The sequence below is a fragment of the Peromyscus leucopus genome, chromosome 16_21 (genome assembly GCF_004664715.2).
Source record: "Peromyscus leucopus breed LL Stock chromosome 16_21, UCI_PerLeu_2.1, whole genome shotgun sequence".
Taxonomy (NCBI): Eukaryota; Metazoa; Chordata; class Mammalia; order Rodentia; family Cricetidae; genus Peromyscus; species Peromyscus leucopus.
This window is the reverse complement of record NC_051084.1, coordinates 63,605,786-63,627,860: the sequence shown is the minus strand read 5'-3', so window position 1 is coordinate 63,627,860 and position 22,075 is coordinate 63,605,786. Positions and strand designations below refer to the sequence as shown.

Here is a 22,075-nt window from a genome sequence, read left to right as displayed (position 1 = left end):
GATTTGTGATTTTTTTTATTATCTCCTATAATAAATAATAAATCGATTATTATTTTCATGCACATTGTTGACATTTAAACCAGGAGAAATTGTGAAGCTTGTTGACCCTGTGAGCAGTATGCCTTTACTTCCATGCCCCTGTTCTTACCATTGATGATCACATGATCTCACAGAAGAAATTGCTACTCCCATTCATAGAACATACAAAATTATATACACACTTGGACCAACTGACTTTTTTCTGCTTCATAATGAGACCTCTTAGTGGCTGGAGACCAGTCTTTCGCTAGAAGCATCACTTGAAGTGGACGATTTTATCTTCTCTGACCAACTGAGGACGCTGGTGTTACTAACCTGTCTTCTTGAAAAAGGTGATGTGGTGCACTAGCAGGAGGATGAATCAGATAAATTCAATGATTTTTCCCAACTACACAGATGACAGAGGAAATAAGCTAATTTAAGTCAGTGATTCCAGGTGGCAAAGGCACACCATATCGGCAACCTTGCCAAAAGAATCAGAAATCATTAAAGGCTGCCAGGGTCTTATACTGCGTTCTGTCAATGTGAAGGAAGTTTTGCCAGATAGCTATTCAAGAGGCCACTCACTAAAACTGACACGTGAACGGTCAGTCTCAAGCATACAAAAATACCTCTAATACAAGCTGTACTTTTCATTTCCATCCCTTGTTTTAAGGCTGGGAATAAAGATGTAAGAGCATGAGTCTGGTTTAGATGTCTGTAAATCCTGAACATTGAAGGAAGTGTAGATTGTAGAAGTGGTTGAACTTCGGAATTGGAATTTAGGTCGGAATTCTAAATCATCACTGACTGACTCTATGACTCCCATGTATTTCTATGGCAACCTTTTCTCTTTCTTGAGCAATAAATTGCAGCAGTCTGAGGACAGAACTTCATCTGGTAAGAGTAGTCTCTTTGGTAATCTCTAGTCTGCACTCTTAAAGACTCCATCAAATGTTTCTCAAATGGCAGGATTAAATTTTCTCATAAGCCTCTCTCTGACAGCAAGAATTACTTTTCTAAAGAAATTAACATGTTAATAATGAATCCATGTACATTAGAAGATTTTACTGTCACCTCCTCTTTGATAGTCTGTGGTGATTCCACAGTAATTTAATCTTTCTAAGGATTGATTTCCTGTAGGGACCGCTCTCATTTCTTCGTGTTGCTATGAAAAATACTATGACCAAAAGTGCTTTAGGAGAAAAAGGTTAATCTCAGCTTACAGGTTACACAATCCATTACTGAGGAAAGCCAGGGAGAGAACTCAGTCAGGACCAGGAAGTAGAAACCATGAAGGAACCCTGATTACAGGCTAGCTCACAGACTCATGCTTAGCTGCCTTTCTGCCAGAGAATGGTTCCACTCTTAGTGGTCTGGACGCTCCTATCACACAGTCCCCATAAACATGCCTAAAGACCAACCTGATCTGGGCACTTCCTCCACTGAGACTTCCTTTGCAGGTGACTCTAGAGTCTAGGCTGTGTCAAGTTCACAGTGAAAGCTGACCAGAAGGGGGACCAAGTACAAAAAGACTGAGTTTAATGTTATCACTTAGTACACACAAAGGAGTAGAGAAGAGCTGAATGAAACATAAGTTAACATAAAGCTCCGGGTAGCAATCTGGCCACCTGCTGAATCCATTTTGCATTTAATCCCTATCTAATATTTCCCAGAACAAACAGAAGACAAGTGCATCAACTTTACATATTCTAAACTTAGAATCAAGCGTTAGAGAAAAAAAAAAAGAGATGTAGAACCAAACAATACTTGGGAAAAAGAGGATCACAGCCAGGGACAGAAAGAAAAGAGAGGGTAGGAAAGGCATGGAGATGTAGCTCAGTTTTTATGGTGTCTGCTTGACAAGCTGAAACCTTCCAGAACCACACACACTGTTCATGGTGGCACATTTCTATAATCTAGCACTGGGAGAGGGGCGGGATGGGAGGATCAGAAAGAACTTTGAAATGTGGAGACAGGATGATTAGAAGTTCAAGTTCATCATTTGCTGTATAAGGAACTCAATGTCAAACTGTGCTATAATTAGACCATGCTTTTTTTTAAAAAAAAAAAATGGGGCAAATGCGACATATCATAATGAAACCATTATTTTATACAAATAATGTCCACACATACTCAAATGTGGGAATTCACTAGTTAATTACTATAGCCCTATATACTAGAGGTACTGACTTTCTTCTGTAATGTATCCGGATTTCTTATTAATTTTTGTTGCATGGAGAAGGATCTAATAGCTAAAATTTTCATAATTCCTTAAGTGGAATAAGGGCCATGAGGATTGTCAGCCCAGGCACTGGCATGTGGCTGTACTTCATACACAGCAGTGTCTGTGTCTTTCTTTCCATCTCTCCCACCGTCAATCTGTCGGCCTCACAAAGGTGGGTGAATGTGGACCATTCTCAGCACAGGCCTTAGAGTGAGCTCCAGCTCTCACACGACACAGCCCCACATTTGTTCTCCAAGTACCGGGCTGTCCTAAATTGCTTGGCATTTGCCACAGCTTCTGCTCAGCTTATTCCAGTTCTGAGAAAAGCCACGAGCGAGCAGGTGATCTTTGAGGACAGAGTCTGCTCTCTCAGGATGATTGAAATGCCATCCCAGCCATGACTAATTTATTTAGTATTCAAAAATCAGTCAAGACTCGTCTGTCGTATCATTCTCACAAATAAAAGGGAATAAAAATAAAGTAGAAACCTGGTTGATGCCTCAGGCACATTCAGCTTGTTGTTCAGGTCAGTTCATTTCAATATTTAATTTGTGGGATTTCATTTAATGGAGTCATTTAACACTCAAAAAGTAATTACAAAACTGAACAAATTTGGTTTCCTGGGGTTGGTATTTGACATCTCAGAACACTGAAATCCCTACCGCTACTTTCAACTATGGTTGGTGTTCAGGAAGCAATTAGACTAATTTAATTTGGAATATAGGTTATGGATGCATTCTTACATACCTTGACTTATTTACATTGTAATCGAATTTAGCAATGTATAAAAGACCGGTTCCTAAAATATGAACATTCACAATTAACTAATGTACCAGAACGGTAACTTGTAGGTTATCAGAGCTTGAAGTGAGGTAATCAGATATTAGATCAGCAAGAAAGGTAGCTGCCACTTAAGCAAGAAAAGAGGTAGGGCCTAGAGATGTGAAGAACAGCGTGTGAAATCAGACAATTTCCTATTTGTGGTTTAAATCTTTTGTCTTTCAAATAGTTCTTCTTAATTAATCAAGTTATACAACTGCTATACATGTCAGTTTTGAAATATGCTAATAGAGAATTTGCCAGCCATTTGTCCTGTATGGAATCACACAATCTCCTGTTTGTGGTTTAACTCTCTTTTCTTCTTTTTAATTAATCTAATTATATAACTGCTATGCTGCTATGCAGATCAGTTTTGAAATATGCTAATAGTGAGTTTATCAGCCATTTGCCCTGAGTGTCCTCTGACACATTGAAAGACACTTTTCCAGGTATTCTCCTAGTTACTATACATAAGGCCAAGGTGGTTGCAGTCAGAAGGAAAATGAATAGCTATGGTATGTCTAAGATCTATAAGCCCCAGGAGTCAAATTTTCTTTGACAAATGATATTTGAACAGAGCTTTCAGCTCACAAATCATTTAGTGCTATGAGGTTGTAAAGCCATTAAGTCTCAGGGCAAAGATACAAACCCAGGTCAACTTGAAAGATCCTTCAGTGACCTGCTAGATAGGAGACATTCCCAGCAACAGCTTTATTAAATACATTCAATTATTAAATAATTGTAGTTGTAATATTACAGTTTTTTTTTTAAAAAAAATATCTGTGCTTCATAGATACTAATAATGAAGTAGCCACATAAGAAGTGAACTGAGAGCCGGTCGGTGGTGGCACATGCCTTTAATTCTAGCACTCGGGAAGCAGAGGCAGGTGGATCTCTGTGAGTTTGAGGCCAGCCTGGTCTACAAAGCGAATTCCAGGACAGGCTCCAAAACTATACAGAGAAACCCTGTCTCAGAAAGGAAAAAAAAAGAAAGAAAAAAAAAAGAAAAGAAAAAACCATGAGCTGAGGGCCATTGTAGACTAGAATAGAAACCCATCCTTGGGTTTATTGTGCAGACAGTTTGGAAATACTCCTTGTATGATTTTAGATAACAAAAGGATGATTAAATAAGTATCCCCAAAAGTACATTCCCATAAATAACTTAGCTGTATCAAGAAACACCTCACAAATTTGAATAAATAGTAAGTATAAGATAAAATTTAAATTATGAGACTCACTAGTATTGTTTAAATTTCTCTTGCTATAGTAAGGTATTAAAAATGTAGAAGTCAGTATAAATGCCATATAATGCCCAATGAAATAAAACAATAACTATGTTATGTATGTTTTAAATAATCGTACTGTATTTTTTTTAAATATAAACAAATGTTATAGCAATTACAAATTCTTAATTTGGGGTAACCCACAAGTTATAAACTCAGCATTTGCAAGAATGGAAAGAAACTCAGGATTTCTCCACATAGAAATCTTGTAACTAGCCTGAACTACATACATAAGATCCTGTTTAAAAAAACACTCAAATATACTATATATATAGTATACTAGTATATAGTATATCATATACTAACGACAGAAATTACTGCAAAATACAATTTAGCTTTTATCAAAACTAGTATATAAATGGAGCTTAGCTTTGTATCATAATTTTAGCAAATATTTAACTGAATTTAAGTCAGTGATGGCTTTGCAAATATGCTCTCTATATTATGGTGACATAAGATCATATTTACAGCATCTCTTATAACCAATGCTAACTCAAGTACCTTGTACCATAAGGTCATTTAACCAGCTCATACTCTTCAATGTTTAAGTTAATTTGTTATTTCTTCTTGCATTTCTGATGGCATATCACAATTGAATCTCACTGAGTAGACATTGCTATGGTGTTTTTGTGTGTGTGTGTGTGTCAGTTTTAATATCTATTAATTCCAAATAAATTCAACATTATACTTGGATATGATTTGGCCCCTTGAATGATCCCAAAGTTGTCTCTTATGCCTTCTTTAACTATGAAAAATGACTGGATAATAAGACAGAATTTTAACACCTCTGCAGAATTTTCTTTGGTAGATTTCCAGAAACACAGAATTTAGACACAAATATTATGTAAGGCCATGAAACCAATATCCTGAAAAGACAGTCAACTTCTCTCCTAGATATTTTGGCTTCTGGAAACCTGAATACTCTACTACTCTGGTACAATTGTGTCACTGTCAGAGTACTTAAATAGCACACAATTATTGCAAAGTTTTCAAGCCTTCTCTTCAGAAAAAAATAAAGATATAGTTTTATTTTTGAGATTATAATACAGTTATATCATTTTTGCCTTCTCTTTCCTGCCACCAAAACTTTCCATGTACAGTTTCTCCTTACTCTATTTCAATTTCATAGTGTGTGTGTGTGTGTGTGTGTGTGTGTGTGTATTGTGTGTGATCCAAATACATAAATACAACCTGCTCAGAGTCTTTAAACCACAATGAAATCAGTGTAAATTCTTCCATTAATACTCATTCTGTTGAGTTGTACCACTTAAAGAATTCTGAAATTCTATCACTACCCCCACATATCTGGTCCATCTAAACTTATATTGAATTTATTTTGAAAATCCTTTACTGAAGTATTATTTTCCAGCTTCAAGTATGTCTTAATTGCTGTCCTGCCTATGCTTTACTGTTCCATGGTCTATCAAAATACATATTACATCTTTCCTGAATGTCTACTAAGTTTTGTGGGATGTATTTCCCAACAAACTGAAAACATATTGATTCAATGTATTGAGTAAAATGTGCCTGGAGTAGTTTTTTTTTATATGTTTCTTTATTTATAGTCCATCCATCAGATTCTTCCTGCCTCATAGATTATCTTGTCATAATTAACAAAAATATTAACAAGTTTAATAGGCTTAGTCACCATGAGAAGAGCAATCCAGATAAAGGAAGTAGAGAGAATAATAGGCACCTATCTATCCTATCATGTTCTCTTAGAACATGGTTAGTTCCTCTAAAAGAAAAAAGTGAAATTTAGTTATTTTCTTCTTTGCTTCTTCATGAAACTTGTTACTTTAAAATGTCTATCTATATAATTCCTAGATAATACTAGCTACTCAAAACATTAAGATCGTTATCTTACATATCATATTTTTCCAACAGAAGTGCAGATTCCCTAAGAACAAGTACAGGTGTCTTTTTTTTTGTTGTTGTTCTTTATTTCCCTCAGGCTTAACATAATAAGCATTTCAGAAAATATGAAATGACTGATACTTATTTTTATCGTTAGCACAATTTTTGTGTTTTAATTTTTATAAAATATGCCATTCATCAATCATCATTTTGTCAGATAAAACTAATGATGTGGCCATCATGATCCATGGGGTGGTTATGATTATTAGAATGTGAAGTATAGAAGGTTCTGAATTCACTGATACTCAGTTTGGGGTTAGAAAATTTTCTATCTAAGCCCAGAACTGGATTCTAAGTCAGTGTTTCCCCATAGGAAGCATTACGCCTTCATGAGAGGAAAAGAAAAAAATCACCAGGGCATGCCAGCCAGGATGTCACTTACACTCGATTGGCCACATCGTCAAGGTTCATTTCCATTAAGCTTTGTGTCAGTTCAGAAACTTTACACACGAGGCCGTGTGTACCAGTCTACCACTGCTGACTGCCCTGGGGCTAGCCCAGAGTCCCAATCTTGTCATCAGTTTTCCGGAACGCCGTTGTGAGAATTAGTTGCATATGCTGGCCAGCCTCACCATTTGAGACAGGGCTGTGGTTTGGTTTTATTTTAATAAATCACTCTCTTCCCATACACTTACCATCTTTGACATATTTAGATAATGCCAAGACAAGAACAAGAAGAGTTTGAAACAGTCATAGATAATGATAAGGAAGTAGATAAATAGATGGGTGTGGATGGAAAAAAATAATAAAGAGCAAACGCGAGAAAGATTTTGCTTTCGATTTCTGTCTCATGATTCTTAAATGTGTCATGGAATGTGCATGGGAAATATAGTCAAACTATTTTTCAGTAGTGACCACATTCAGCTACCAGCATTTGCGTCAAAGCTTTCAGCACATATTAACACTAGATGGAGATGGGGTGCAAGGGCTAGAAAGACATGAATGTCCAAATGTATGATGATGAGAATGATCTGTACCACTTTATCTTTTAAAAAATCTGTATAACGCTAATGACTTATTACTTTAGGATCAATCTTAAAATGTTTATCATTTACATTGTGTTATCTGTGGGTTAGTTAAAGCTCCTTCTTGAAAATATTACCTTTATCCAAATCATTTTATATAGTAGGTATTTATGATAGAATCATTACAAATAGGCCATCTCTAATACAATGTATCTAAATCTGACTTTCTCTAAAATCTAAATAATTCTGAGTGCTGACATGATGTCACAAATAGAAAATTCCATACCTAATATGTTGCAGTCAAAATATAAGTATAATAAAATATCAGACAAAACTTCCTTCAGGTTATGAGTATAAAGTTAAAGGAAATAGAAATGAATGTTGTCTTTAGGCATGAGTTCCTTACCCATGATATCCTGGGGAGCAAAAACTTTCAGTAGGTGATGTTCAATCTGTATCCTAAAGACTAACAAGAGGTTTCATGGTATTAGAGTTGTGGTGGTTAGAGTGAAAATGGCCCCTATAGGTTCATATGTTTGAATGCTTGGTCCCTAGTTGGTGGAACTGTTTGGGAAGGATTTGGAGGTGTGATTTTGTTGGGGAAGGTGTAACACCAGTCATGGTCTTTGAAGTTCCAAAAACCTCTAGCCATTCCCAGTATGTTTTGCTTTCTCTGCTACACGGTGTATCTCAAGATGTGAGCTCTCAGCTGTTGCTCTACTGCTATACCTGCCACCTGCTGTCATGCTCCCTGCCATGACGGCTATGGACTGTAATTCTCTGAAATCCTAAGCCCCTTCTATAAGTTGCTTTGATAATGGTATCTTACCGCAGCAATAGAAAAGTAACTATGACAGAGGTAATAAATGTTTTATATACTGGTACATTAATTTAATACAGGCTGATAATTTCACACATTGAAAGGTGACCTGACTGAAAAGAAATGGCAAATAACACAAATGATATGATTTGATTTGTGAGACTAGGAGAAAATAAGAATACGTGTACATTTTCACACTGTAAGTTAACTTATTTTCTTTATTCATTGTTATGATATCTTTTAAGGTAGAATTAGCAGAGTGGACTTTATAATATTCCCTTTAGTTTGCACAAAATCTAGGTGGGCTGATGATACTAGAGGAAGAGATGTTACCAAAACCTATATACAATAATTGTTAAAATTTTTTTCGCCTCTTTTAAAAGATGAGCAAATGTTCTTAATTTTAGAAAATAATGATAATGCAAGCAAATATATAATTTATGTAAAATATGGATTCACACTATGTACAAATAATATGTACTACTATATAAATTACATTTAAAAAGTATATAAAAAATTAATGATGAGCCTAGGGAGATGACTCAGCAGTTAAGAGCACTTGCTGTTCTTCCCCTTGTGCAGATATTGTTCAGGCAACCACAGGCACCCTGACCTCCTAAAGTCCTGTCATGTCCAGATGATACTGTTTCACACAAGTCTTCTCTGACCCCTGACTCTTACAATCATTCCATCTCCTCTTGATGGTCTCTGGGCTTTGGGGGAGGTGTGACCTATAGATGACCTATTTGTGGCTGAGCACTACATTGACACTTACTCTCTATAGTACGGCCAGTTGTGAGTTTCTACACTAACCACCACCCACTTCACCTAAAGCCTCTCTGATGATGTCTGAGAGCTTCAAGAATAAAAGAACTTTCATAAAATAGTCATCAGTAGAGAAAGCACAACACTTGAATGACTACCACAAGTCCATATTATTCTGACTCAATTAACTTAAAGGAAGAAAGAAATCACTAAGGATAAATAAATAATCATGGAAGAGGACTAGAGAAACAACACAGAGATTATATATGGATCATGAATGTACTTCTAAAATATAAGTCAAGTACATGTTCATAAAAGATTAAAAAGAATAGATTTGTCTATTTTTTTTAATGCTTAGTGTTGGACTTCAAAATATGTGGTAATGAACAGAGTGTCAGCATGGGAGTATAGGTGAGAATCATTAGGATAATGTGAGCTGCTTTATACAATTTCTCATAAAGTACACCATATTCTGGGTGTAATAAAGCAAATCTTATATTTCTAGATTTCCTCACAAAGTTCAACTTTTTTGAGTGATAATTTGAACAGTAGAGATTAATGATCGTGCGGTTTTACTGGTTTTCTGAATCTGTGAGCTCTAGCATTGACCTAACTTTAACAATGGTGCAGATGATGGTAAGTGATTATCATAGTATTCTGATGTCTCCCCTACTCTTGTAGGAACTTGCATCCCTTCTTATGGAGGAGGCTACAAGAGGTGTTGATTTTCTAAGGGTTCCAATTCAATATGGATTAGTGTTTAAGATGAATTGGATGTGCTTCAAGATCTGTCTATCAAGATCTGGAAAGAACAAAAAAAAATAACATTATAGATGGAGAATTTTATAATAAAAATGAACGTAACTGAGGGATTAGCAATGCGATTCCACGGATAAGAGGATTTGCAGCCAAGCCTGACAGAACAAGTTGGATTCTTGGAACTTATAAGGTGGAAGGAGAACACACTCCAGCATGTTGTTCTCTTAGCTCTACACATTCACAAACCTCTAAATAAACAAATAAATGAATGAATAAATGCATGGACAAACAAATAAACACAAAATCAAAGAATAAAATTAGTGAGGGATACATAAGCTCTTCTTTCCTCCTTTTGTCCTAACTACCCAATGGGCTACATCTGTTCCAAACATGAAGCATAGTTCGCAATAGATGTTAGAAACTGGTAAGAGTTTCTAAGAGTAAAGTGTTTTTCATCCCAGGCAAATTTCAGTAAATACATTGAGGTTTTTTTTTTTTTTTTTTTTTTTTTTTTTTTTTTTTTTTTTTTTTTTTTTTTGAGACAGGGTTTCTCTTTGTAGTTTTGGTGCCTGCCCTGGATCTCACTCTGTAATCCAGGTTGGCCTCGAACTCACCGAGATCCACCTGTGCTGGAATTAAAGGTGTGTGCCACCACCACCTGGCTTACATTGAGGTTTTTAATATGTATTAATTTGAATATTGCTTTTAAAATACAACACAAAATACAAGATATTATTGTCAGATTCTCATGTTCAGTGAAAACAGATAATCCTTGTGTACTTTCCCTTAGGGAAGGAAAACCTGTATGTTTGTGTGTATCAGAAAAAGGTAAGAAATAAAGAAAACAAACAAGCATTAGTTCAGTTTCAACATATGCTAACATTAACAAGACTGTTTTTGTTCTATCATTGTACTATTTAATAGTCTAATTTTATAAATAGACTTATATCTTAATAGCACTAACATTTTACAAAGTTATTTTCTCTGCCAAGTTCTTGGAAAATCCTATCTTTTTGTTTAGCAGAAAGAGGACTGTGCTGGTGTTGCATGCTTGTGATGCTGTGGCCCTGACATGGATGACAGTGCCCTCCGTCAAGGAGAGCTTGCTTTTACCCCTCTTGTTTTCTGCCCTCCCCTCCCCTCACACTTATGGTTGTCTTTAACTCCTTTAAGCTATTACTAATTCACTTTTGTTTTATCACAGCCTTTAATTAGGACAGTTCTTTGTTGTTACTTGTTGTTCATTGTTATCATAGCCATTCAGTTGCATTGAGCAAAACCTATCTAGCATATACATTGGCAATGATTTTTCTAGTAATTAACTAGTCTGGAAATAGCCCTTATGAGATAAGTTTCTATGTGTAGCCAGTGAGTTGTCAGAGTCAAAATGGAGACCCATCCTGAGCTCATATTACCTCCAGTCTGCCGAACTTTTGTCTTGGCATTTTTGTTGGAAATAAATCTACCTCTTTGCCATGAGTCATTTTTGTGTCCTCATTATTTTGAATTTTTGTTTTCATTCCCATTTAAAAAAAAAAGAGAGAGAATTGTGAAAGTTAAAATAGTCTATGTACCTGAAATTTTGTGCACACAGTAAAGTTGAAAACTGGTTCACATAAGAAATACTTCACAGGATATAAGAGGAATAAAATGATGAAATAACATTAAACAAAGCAGTAAGTAGCTTTCTTAGGTGATGATTAAGTATTAAAGGTACTTTATATCCTGGATAAATTTAGCTCTGTGCCTCCCTGCTTCTCAGATGCGTGAAACTGAGTCACAGCAGACTATTCTGGAGCCCATGCCTTCAGTGCTAAGCTGAGCAGAATAGAAATGAAAAATGCTTACTAGGTTAACATTTGGGGCACAAATTTAGTACAAGAGAAAATATGAGTTTTAAATAGAAAGTTATAAATATTTAATACTGAAGAAAATGTGTTTTCATCATTTCTTAACAGAAATCTTTTCAGAGATGACTTTCTTTGTCCAATGCATAGCTGTTGGATCCAGTAAACACAGGCTTTTGTTGTCCACCACCCTGCTTCTTATACCCAAACCCTGTTGCTGTTCATATGCAGAATTCTACTGCAGTCAATTTTCTTTAAGGACTCTAGCAGTAAACCACACTACAGTGGATGGTCCTACATGCAAGGAGTATATGGGCAACACAAATTGAACTCTGTGGGATAAATTTCTTGAGAGATTAGAAGCTGTATTATAGAGGAATTTTAAATTCTTGGTTAGATTTATTCCTAGATGTTTTCTTTTAATTGAAACTATTATGAATAGGAACATATACAAATTACAGGAGTGACGGTATATAGTATGTGTTTAAATATATATACATATATTTAATTCTAGCAATCTTTTCCCAAACAGCTTGCTTGCTCAACACCATGAGATGTTGCATTTAATAAGGCTCACTAAAGATAGTTAGATATAAACTTTGCTTCATTTTGGAGAAAATTGAGACAAAAAGAAATCCAAGCAGGAGAGTTTCATAAATACCCATTTTGACTCAGTTAACACAGGTCTCATTTCCCCATATTTCTTACTGCCAAACTTCCAATAAAATATTTTTTGGTATTTTCAGTAATCAGAGAATTTTTTTTTTCCTACTTGAGTAATTGTTCTTATCTGTGTTCAGTAAGGCGTTTACCCGATGTCCTTTTGTGTGACTGATACATACCCATCTCTGTTTGCAGCACTACAAATGAGGCTCATGTTAGACACACTTCCTGTCTTGGTGAATTTTACCTTCATTAAGGCCATATTGTATAAGTAAGTAAGTAAATAAATAAATAAATAAAATAACTGTAGCATTTATTGTTCCTTTACTTATTCGTAGATAATGCAACCTGACTTTGGTATTAGAAATGGAGATGCATTAATCACATCTTCCAAAGAGAGATAAAGCAGTTTTGCTGTGCAGATAGACCTTTTCTCAGCTTTCTTTACTGTCCTCAACTGCATTGATGCTGTGTACAGAGGTGCACTCTTATTAAATGGCATGGGTATAGCATGTGCAATGTTGAATAGAGCCTGCTCAGTTGGCCAGCATTGAGAAGCTCTTTTAGATATTTATGAGGACATGTTATGATATAAGGACAACTTCTCTTCTCCTTCTTTCTGATTCTTTTTTCTATTCCCCTAAGCATTGCTTAATTATCTTATACAGAATTCCAAGTCAGTAATATATTTTCAGAGAACCACTGTGCTATTTAAAACCAGGAATTTTTTTTAAGGAATAATATTATGATATCATTGTGGAGCTAACTAGCCACCCACCTGTCAATGAAAACTCCATTACTGATAGTAATGAGAATTCAGAAAGTACTTGGCTTGAGATAGCAGCCCTATGGTCCTTATGGAGGATGCATTTGTAACTGAATGCAATGAGTTCAAATCTTAATGAATGCAAAGAAAAAATAATCAGAGCCAAGACATTAAAGAGTGGAAGAAGGTTCATTACTTGTGGCATCTAAGAAGATCATGGTTGATAATTACAGAGTAACGCTCCCCTCAAACAAAGTATGAGGATTTTATTTAGGAGATCCATATATATTCATACTAGAGTGGGCTAGTTTCTAAGCAGGCTCATTTTAGAAGTGCATTCCTCTGCCTTTTCAGGTTGCACCACAAAGGCTTAGCTGAAAGCAATGCAAAGGATATTTCCAAAATGTATTATACACCTGAATCAGCCGTTGAAGACACCTGCCTTTCATAGTGACTACCACATTAAAATAACACAGCAGTAGGGCATGAGGAATCAGTTAAATGCTGCAATGTAGCAAATGTTTTAAAGTGTAGAGCATGGAACACTACCACCAAGCATCAATATTTTCTAGACAGAGAAAAGCTGTGAACAGTTTACATGTCATTGAAGTCATATAATGAAGGCCAGTAATCTTCTTTCGCAGTTTATCAAGAGTCTCTCTACTCCAGCAGGATAAAGATAACTGTGGAAGAACTAGACTTTTAATAGCATACTAGTTCTCAAGAAGATCAAATGCCCAACCGAGTAGCTGTGTTATATTGAGTACTGACCCTGAGTGAAAAGTAAAAGTAGTTTGATGTCTTGTTTTAATACATGGATATATCCTCTTGGAAAGTTATGGATTCATACTTTTAACTCTCTTAGAAATGCTTTTCATTTCTCACAGCGAGAAAGAACACGCAGAATGCCATGAACTGCCCTTTCTGAGTAGAATCTACTGCAGGATCAGTACTCTATGCTGGCTCATAAGGTGTCACTCAGCCTATGTAATCTACCACACACTTAACAAGTTGAATTGTTCTTTGCCTTCATAGATTGAGATGCAAACTCTCACTACATCAGAATGGCATACCATCTGGATATGGAGGTGATTAAGATGAAAAAGAAATGAGGGCTTATTTTACAAACCAATAAAACTGATGTACTTTTAAAAGAGAAATTTGGGGGACAAAAATGCCCGCAAGGGGATCACCATATGAAAATACTTGAAAGATAATACCTATCGACAAACCATGGTGAGGCCACCAGTGTCCATACTTTATTCTTGAACCAGTGTAACATGAATCTTAAAAGGTCTTATTAAATGAAAAACTCAGTGCCAGCTATTGAGGTAAAATTTGAAAGATCAGAGGAACAGAACAAGTCACAGCCAAACTCACCTCGTCAACTTCTCAGCTGATCTTGTTTCCTCAAACTGGAAGCCTCATCTGGAATGCATCTCAGCTGAACTGCTGCTAAAAGCCTAAAAGCTAAAAAGCCTCTAGTTCCTCGTCCTCATGCCTTAATACCTTTCTGCCATCACTTCCTGGGATTAAAGGTGTGTGTCACCATGCCTGACTGTTTCCAGTGTGGCCTTGAACTCACAGAGATCTGGATGGATCTCTGCCTCCCAAGTGATAAGATTATAGGTGTGTGTGCCACCATTTTCTGGCCTCTATGTCTATTTAATGGCTGCTCTGTTCTCTGACCCTCAGATAAGTTTATTAGGACACACAATATATTAACCACAAACCAGCCTCTAGAATTATGAAGAAGTAGATCTCAGTTATTTAAGGCAGTCTCTGTTATTTAATCACAAACAAAATACAGCATGAACAGAGAGAGCAAGTAAACTTCAAGAGAGTCAAGAGCATCTTATTAACCACTGTTTCATAATGACCTCCCTCAGTTTACACGTGCCTGTGTCTGGGATAAAGGAGTCCTGTTCAACAGCTTACAAAGAAAACAGTCTCAGATATTTTTCTTTGCTTTAGTCTAGAAAGACTGTTACCTCCCTACTGTCATATCATTATCTTTCATGTCATTTGGCTTTCCTCATCAATGATGTAAATTGTCTGATTTATACTTAGTTACAGGGGAGACACAGAAGATCCACAGCAATTTCAACTGCACTTAGAATTAGTTTCATTTCTTAATGATGTCCTTCACCTACCAGGCTGCATTTTTTCTTCATTTGCACAATTGAATTAATAATAGCAATTATAATCTGTCAAAAAATGAAATAATATATAGGTCATTTCACAAAGTATTTTATTATTAATAACAGTATTAGCTGGCTATATTTATGTGTAACACACACAAAACAAAACTGTTAAATCTCTAAAAGAACTTTGCATTTTGTGAAATGTATTGCATCTGATGAAATGATAAAATTAGGCTAAATTTTCTAACCCTTCAAGATCATTTTTACTTCAAATTCTGTCATGGAAGAAGCATACATATTTTTCTAACTTCTCATCAAGCCCAAATATGGTAAATATGTCATCTTGTTCCTAAAAAGAGTGGATATTATAGTAGGCCTGTCTGGTTACTTCTTTTTGTACCTATTTCAATCAGTCAAAATAATCAGTTAATTGTTTCAGTTAATAAATTTTTTTTATTTAGTAAATTTAAATATTTAAATTCCTGTTATTTCACAGTATGTCTATTTCTTTTATCTTTTCTTCTCCAAATTTTTAACATGCCAAGATTCCATTTTTGGTGGAGTATCATTTAAAAGACTCAGGACATTTCCCTCTGTTATGAGACAGATGACTGAATGTAATTTTAAATTCAGCATTAGTTTTAAGTGGCCTCATAAATGCCAAGTGAAAGAGCATTATGTGAAAAGATAAGGGGAGTAAAATTAACCTTACTTTCTATTCAAAAACCATGGACAGAAATTTTGTTCTGTGACTAAAATATAGTAGGAATAGAGCCACCGAGATGAGCCAAAAAGTCAGGCAGCTTCAAAATTATCAAAACAATACTTTACATCTCAAGAGCTTTTGCTCATTGGTCCCAGCCCTTCAAACTGTACAGTAACTGATGTTCCACACTATGAGGTCAGGATTGTGGTTTTTCACTTACTAATGTCAAACAAAGATGCCATGACATTTGCATCATGAAAGGTTCCAGCCGGGTGGTGGTGGCGCACGCCTTTAATCCCAGCACTCTGGAGGCAGAGCCAGGCGGATCTCTGTGAGTTCGAGGCCAGCCTGGGCTACCAAGTGAGTCCCAGGAAAGGCGCAAAGCTACACAGAGAAACCCTGTCTCGAAAAAACCAAAAAAAAAAAAAAAAAAAAAAAAAAAAAGAAAGAAAAGAAAAGAAAGGTTCCAAATGGAGATGATGATTCATGCACATACCAGGAAGAACAAATGACTCCTTCTATGACTACCTATTGAGATATTCGGAATTACTATTTACGGAGCTTATTTTCAAGTATGAGAGTCTTAGCATGTTTAAGGAAATGGCATTAGTCATATGAGCAGTTCCTGTGGCCTGAAGTGAACTTGAATCTCTATTGCATCTGACTTTAGAGAATATTTAGGTCACAGTTTTAGTTTATTTTTTAAAAATGTGGTTTTGTCAAAAACAATGGAAATGTCTCTGCTTTCTGTGAACTAATGGTATCCTTATCAGACCTTTCAGAGTGCATGCAAATGCAGATGAGTTATACTCTGTATACCCTGCTCTGGTTTTATAGACATAGTTGAAAGTACTACCAAAGAGTTTCAGGAAACAAGATTTAATCACTAAGAAAATTAAATAGGTTTGTCAATGTCTATCCAATTCATACTTGAATCCTGCCTGTTTATTAATAATGAGTTCTTTCTAGATGTTAGTTGTAAAAACCCAAGTTAGGACATCTTAGACAAAAAGAATTTATTTGCAGGTAGCTAGCCTAGTTCAAAGAATCACAGAAGATATCAGCAACCATTAGAAAATAACCTTAAATTACAGCCAAGATGAAATAATGAAAAATGGGTTTATTTTATCTGTTGTGTAAAACAAAAGCAATATTATACATAGCATATATACAAAACAGGAGTTTCTAGACAGTGGTATCAAGAAAATAAGGATAATGATCCCTGAAATGTGGATGATGAGTAAAGTCAGTCCCGTATCAGTGGTTGCATCCCAACAGCTAGACATAAATGCAATGTTCCCTGTGCCTGGAATAATTTCTACTAAATGTCTATTAAATGTTCAAAATATCCAGACTACCATAAGGGCACCTAACCATTCACCAAAAAACAAACAAACAAACAAATAAATAAATAAAAATAAAACCATTTGACTGGCCACTCTCCACTTGAGGGAGCCAGGCATGGGAAGGACCGTATTCAAACAGTTCAATGCTTGCTTCTGATAGTTCAAATTAGTCAAAGGAGAGAAAAATATTAAGAGTATTTATAGCATAGATGTAACATAAAACTATCATTTTTCATTTTTTTTTTTGTTTTCAATAGGGCATTAATGTAGCCCAGGCTGGCTTGGTTCTCCTTATGTAGCAAAGGATGACCTTGAATTTCTGATCTTCCTGCCCTCATTTCTAAAGACCTTGTATTAGAGGCATGCACTTACATGCCCAGTTTATGTAGTTTGGTGTTAGAAGTCCAACCCAGGGCTTTATCCATCCAAAGCACTCACTGACTGAAGTAGATTACAACTCTATAACCATTATTCTTGAAGCATATAGCAGAGCCATATTCTTAGAACTGAAAAATATTCTTATGTTGTGTCTAACACCCAAATGACCAAGGAAAGAAGCTTAATAAAGTAATGATCTCTAGAATATAATGATTATAGGGAAGAATTGCGATGTCTTTATTTGTTATTTGAATACTATTATACTGCATGCAGTATACTCCATGCAGACATGGAGACTGTTAAGTAATTCTAGAACTTGAGCAAGTGCTTTTAAAATTATGCAAGAATGATGTCTTCTGATATACTTCGTTAAAAGCAATTGAAGGTAAAACCAATGTGACCAGAATTTGATGTGTTCATTATTATCTGTCATCAAAATTCTGTGAAGCAAATGTCTTCTAGAAGGTAATACTTTATTCCTCTAATCTTAGCATTTCAAACTTCCTCAAGAAACAAGCATACCTTTCCATGTTTGACAACAGATTTGGTTTGGAAATGTCTCCAAAATCCTAATGATCGGGATGTTCCAAGCTCTCTAGAAAGATGACCACTGACTAAGGATGCAACATATGAACTTTTATCCTGCAAGAATTATATGACTTCTGAATGCAATAAAAAAGCCTTAAAAATGAATAAACACCTTATAGAATGATGTAATAGCTCTAAAAGAACAGATTTTCAACTCTAAGAAAAGTATTTCAATAAGATTCTAAAAGGTTCAAATTCTGTATGAATATGTGTAGTATACATATATTTGAACAAATATATGTGTATGCATATATACAAATAAAAGAAATGCTTACTAGAAAGCTTATGTATGTGGTTGTTCTAGAAATCATTGAGTCCTTGGAGGACAAAGCTTTCTTAACTGTGGCAGGTTTATAGGAATATTTAAACAAGATTTCAGAATGGATGAATTCTAAACCATATAGGTTAAATTCCTAGGACCTGTCAGAGGAAAAAATAATTCTGCTCCTGAAAGCCTTAGAGACAAGTGTTACAGCTAAAAGGAAGTCAGGCTAGACTCACCCTTAATTACTTCCATTTATTTTTAGACATAAAAAAAGACAAGAATGATTGATGGTGCTCCAGTGAGAAAAATCTAATGAGAAGGAGGGCAAAGGGCAAGCTACTTTTCAAAAAGAATCAAAAACAAAAGAGTGGTGCAAGAACTCTAGAGGTCAGTGCCACACATAGGTGACACTAAATATGAAGTCAAATTCTGCAGGGAACATAAGGGCATGTCTGAAGACAGTGCCATGCACCTTTGAAAAAAGCATATATATATATGCTTTGACAACCAATACATTCTACCATACAGACCATATAGTTTCGTGGAGCCCATTTTGGGATCTGAGGAAGGACTGAAAACTAATATAAGACTAAAAGAAATCTATGACCAACTCTAGTTCTCAAAAGCTGTTAAGTATTACACATGCTAACCTAAGTGTGAGATATGTGGATAGAACCAAAAGTGATAGGACTGGACCAAGGGAAGGGCAGACTAAATCAATGCCGAAACCATCCACTCCATCAGAAAATAATGAAATAATTAAGTATCTCTTACCAAGTTCCCAGTAAAGTCCAAGTAAGAATTTTCCCCAAACAGTGGTTTTAGAACAAATCTTCTAATCCTCTGGGGCTTCAACTTAAGAGCATAGATACTGATCCAGTAATATGAAAGAAATACAATGATCTCAATCCTGACTTTAATCAAAAGTCATCATCCTGCTAGCACTGAGGTTATATGAACCCCAAAGGACCATATTCCAGTGTCAATAAGAACACAACCTAGGACACCAGGATTTGACAGATAAGTAGTAAAACAAACCCTGTAGACAGAATTAGCACCATCAACATAGAAGTGTGCCAGCTACTCTGAAGCAAAGCTGATTTGAATTTGTTCTATGCCTAATTGGTATTATTTGAACTATAGATACTAAAGTCCCAAGGCCTAAAAAGATGCACGGGGTCCTAACAAGAAGGCAGCATTTTTTTGTCTATGTCCCTTACTAGAAAGGCATAGAATTTTGAAAACTTGAACTTCTTGTGAGAAGTGAGGGGGAGGCAGTGTGTTGAGGGGAAGGCAGTGTGTTATCTGGGCTGACACTAAGACACACTGAGGTTGCCATATGGAGTAGGCAACACTCTCCACCCAAAGTATCATGAGTATGCGTGTAAATGTGTGGGTTCACACATAAAAGAGTATGCATACTAAAATGTTACAGAAAGCTCATAGAGAGAGTGAAGCATGTCAAGACTCTTAAATGTTATGGAAAGTTCAATGACTGCCCGTATCAGTCATCCAGTCATAACCGGAGAAAGTTAAAATATGCCTAAGATGTGAGCTGTGGATAAGAGAGAAATTGGAAGCCAAGATAAGAAAGCAAGTGTTATGAAGATAACACACATCTTCTATAACACATGCTGTCTGTGCATACAGGTTCTTAAGCAGTAGTGGGAAACTGAGGAAGGCAGAAATCAGAGTGTGATGAGTAATTTTAACATCAACTCAACACAATCTAGAGTCACTGGGGAAGCAGCAATCAAATTTGAGGGTTTGCCCAGAGGGTTTGCCTGGATCAGATTTGGCAAAGGCCATCTTTGTCAATGATCATATCCATTGATGACAGATGTGGAAATGCTCAGCCCACCATGGGCAACGTCATTCCTAGGTGGGTGGTTCTGAGCTATACAGGAAAGCTACCTGAGTAAGTGAGCAAGTGAATGAGTGAGTGAGTGAGTGAGTGAATGAGTATGAAGAAGCCAGTAAGCAGCATTCCTATGTAGCTCTTGCTTCCAACTTTCTGCCTGAAATTCCTTCCCTGACTTCCTTCAATGATGAACTGTAACCTGGAAGTACAGGATGAAATAATCCATTTCCTCCTCTAAGTTGCTTTTGGCCATGGTGTTCACTTTAGCAAAAGAAATAAACTAAGACACAGTATGAGAAAGGTATTCTTCAGCTGGGGAATAGGTGAGACTAAGTTTCAATTAAACTCTGATTCTGATTATACCTCTACTCCTATTCTTGCATATTTTGAGAGAAAACAAAAGTTAGATGAATGGAATATGCCACATGTGAATGAAGAACTCTCAAGCCTCTTAAGAGAAGACAGACATGAAGGAATTATACAAAGAACTCATAGTCTTGCTCTAAATGGTCTTTAGGAAAAATATGAGCACAATTTTATGTATTTTTCTGAAAATATCAGGAAGACATAATCCTGAGAAACATTGGATTCCTTCTCATTGAAGTAAGAGAGAGATAAGAGCTCACAGTTTGCAAGTGGGATGAATGAATGATTCCATCCAATGCTGGGCAGTGGATGGATGGAGAGATAGGTAGATATAAGAGTAATTAAAGGAGAGATGGATATTCAGGAGATGGTCAGGTCAACTTACTGATAATAATGTATGGTATATGTATTGTGTCGGGGAGCTGGAGAGAGAGGAAAGAGAAAGAGACAGGGGCATGGGGGGCACTTAAACCATAAATGGAGATGTGAAATTTCACTGTTTTCAGTTTGGCTTTTATTTTACATTTGCATATATATACTTACTTATGCTATTGTTTAGGTAAAAGGACAAAAGGGGCAATCATAGATGAAGACAAGAAAAAATGTTCTACTCCATGTACAAGTTTAGGTGATGAAAAGAAAGTGGGTACAGCCCGTCAGATCCAGGCATTCACTTTTCAAGGATGGACTAGTCAGGCAAGTGAACATTTTTTTAGATATTAACATTCTTTTCTATTATTATTTAGTTTTTTGTTATTTTTAAAATGTTGTAAGCAAAAAATATCACCATCCACTCAAATTAATAAGGTCTCATATTTGTACAACTTAATGAACTTCTACACATCTAGAGAAGTCGTTTAGTTATGAAGAGACAAATTGAATTTAATGTTTACTATCAAATGTGTTTTTATGCGCTTATCTGTTACTAATTTTTGAGTTGTGTTCTACTCTTTTTGTGTGTGTGTGTGTGTGTGTGTGTGTGTGTGTGTGGGGTCTTTGTGACCACTAGGGCCAGGAGAATGGTCCATGTGAGTCAAGAAGAAAATTTGGTTCCACACAACTGGTGTCAGTTCAAAATTCTATAGTCTTTAACACTGAGCAGTTTTTTTAGGCATTATTAAGTACAGTACAATTTGTAAAATCAAAATAAAACAATAAAAAACAAAACAAAAACAACAATAAAAATGCTCCTGGTGTAACACAATCCCATACACACGATGAGGCATAATTACATCATAACACTTCTCAAAAGTACATGTTCCTTCTTCCATGAAGATAGGTTCTATAGATTAACTACACTTGGTATCTTAAGGACCTAGAGAAGGATCCAGTGTGGTCTTGAAGATAGTGTAGAGGTCATCTAGTCTATTAGCCACTTCCAGTCCTGCTTCTGGGAACTTGGTATGGTCCAGTCCTACAGATAGTGCAAGGATCACCTAGGCTGTTTGTGGTGGTATTGTGTTCCCCAAAATATTATGCACCCTAATAAACTTACCTGGGGTCAGAGAACAGAACAGCCACTAGATATAGAGGTCAGAAAATAGTGGCACACACACACCTTTAATCCTATCA

At 35.9% G+C, this 22,075-nt stretch overlaps 1 long non-coding RNA gene across 1 annotated transcript; it reads left to right on the top strand.

Moving 5' to 3' along the window:
* Nucleotides 1-882: 882 nt before the first annotated feature.
* Nucleotides 883-21,194, top strand: LOC119086750. Its single transcript, XR_005090095.1, has 3 exons — nt 883-918; nt 12,279-12,354; nt 21,063-21,194. It is a non-coding gene; the product is annotated as an uncharacterized LOC119086750 (long non-coding RNA).
* Nucleotides 21,195-22,075: the final 881 nt, after the last annotated feature.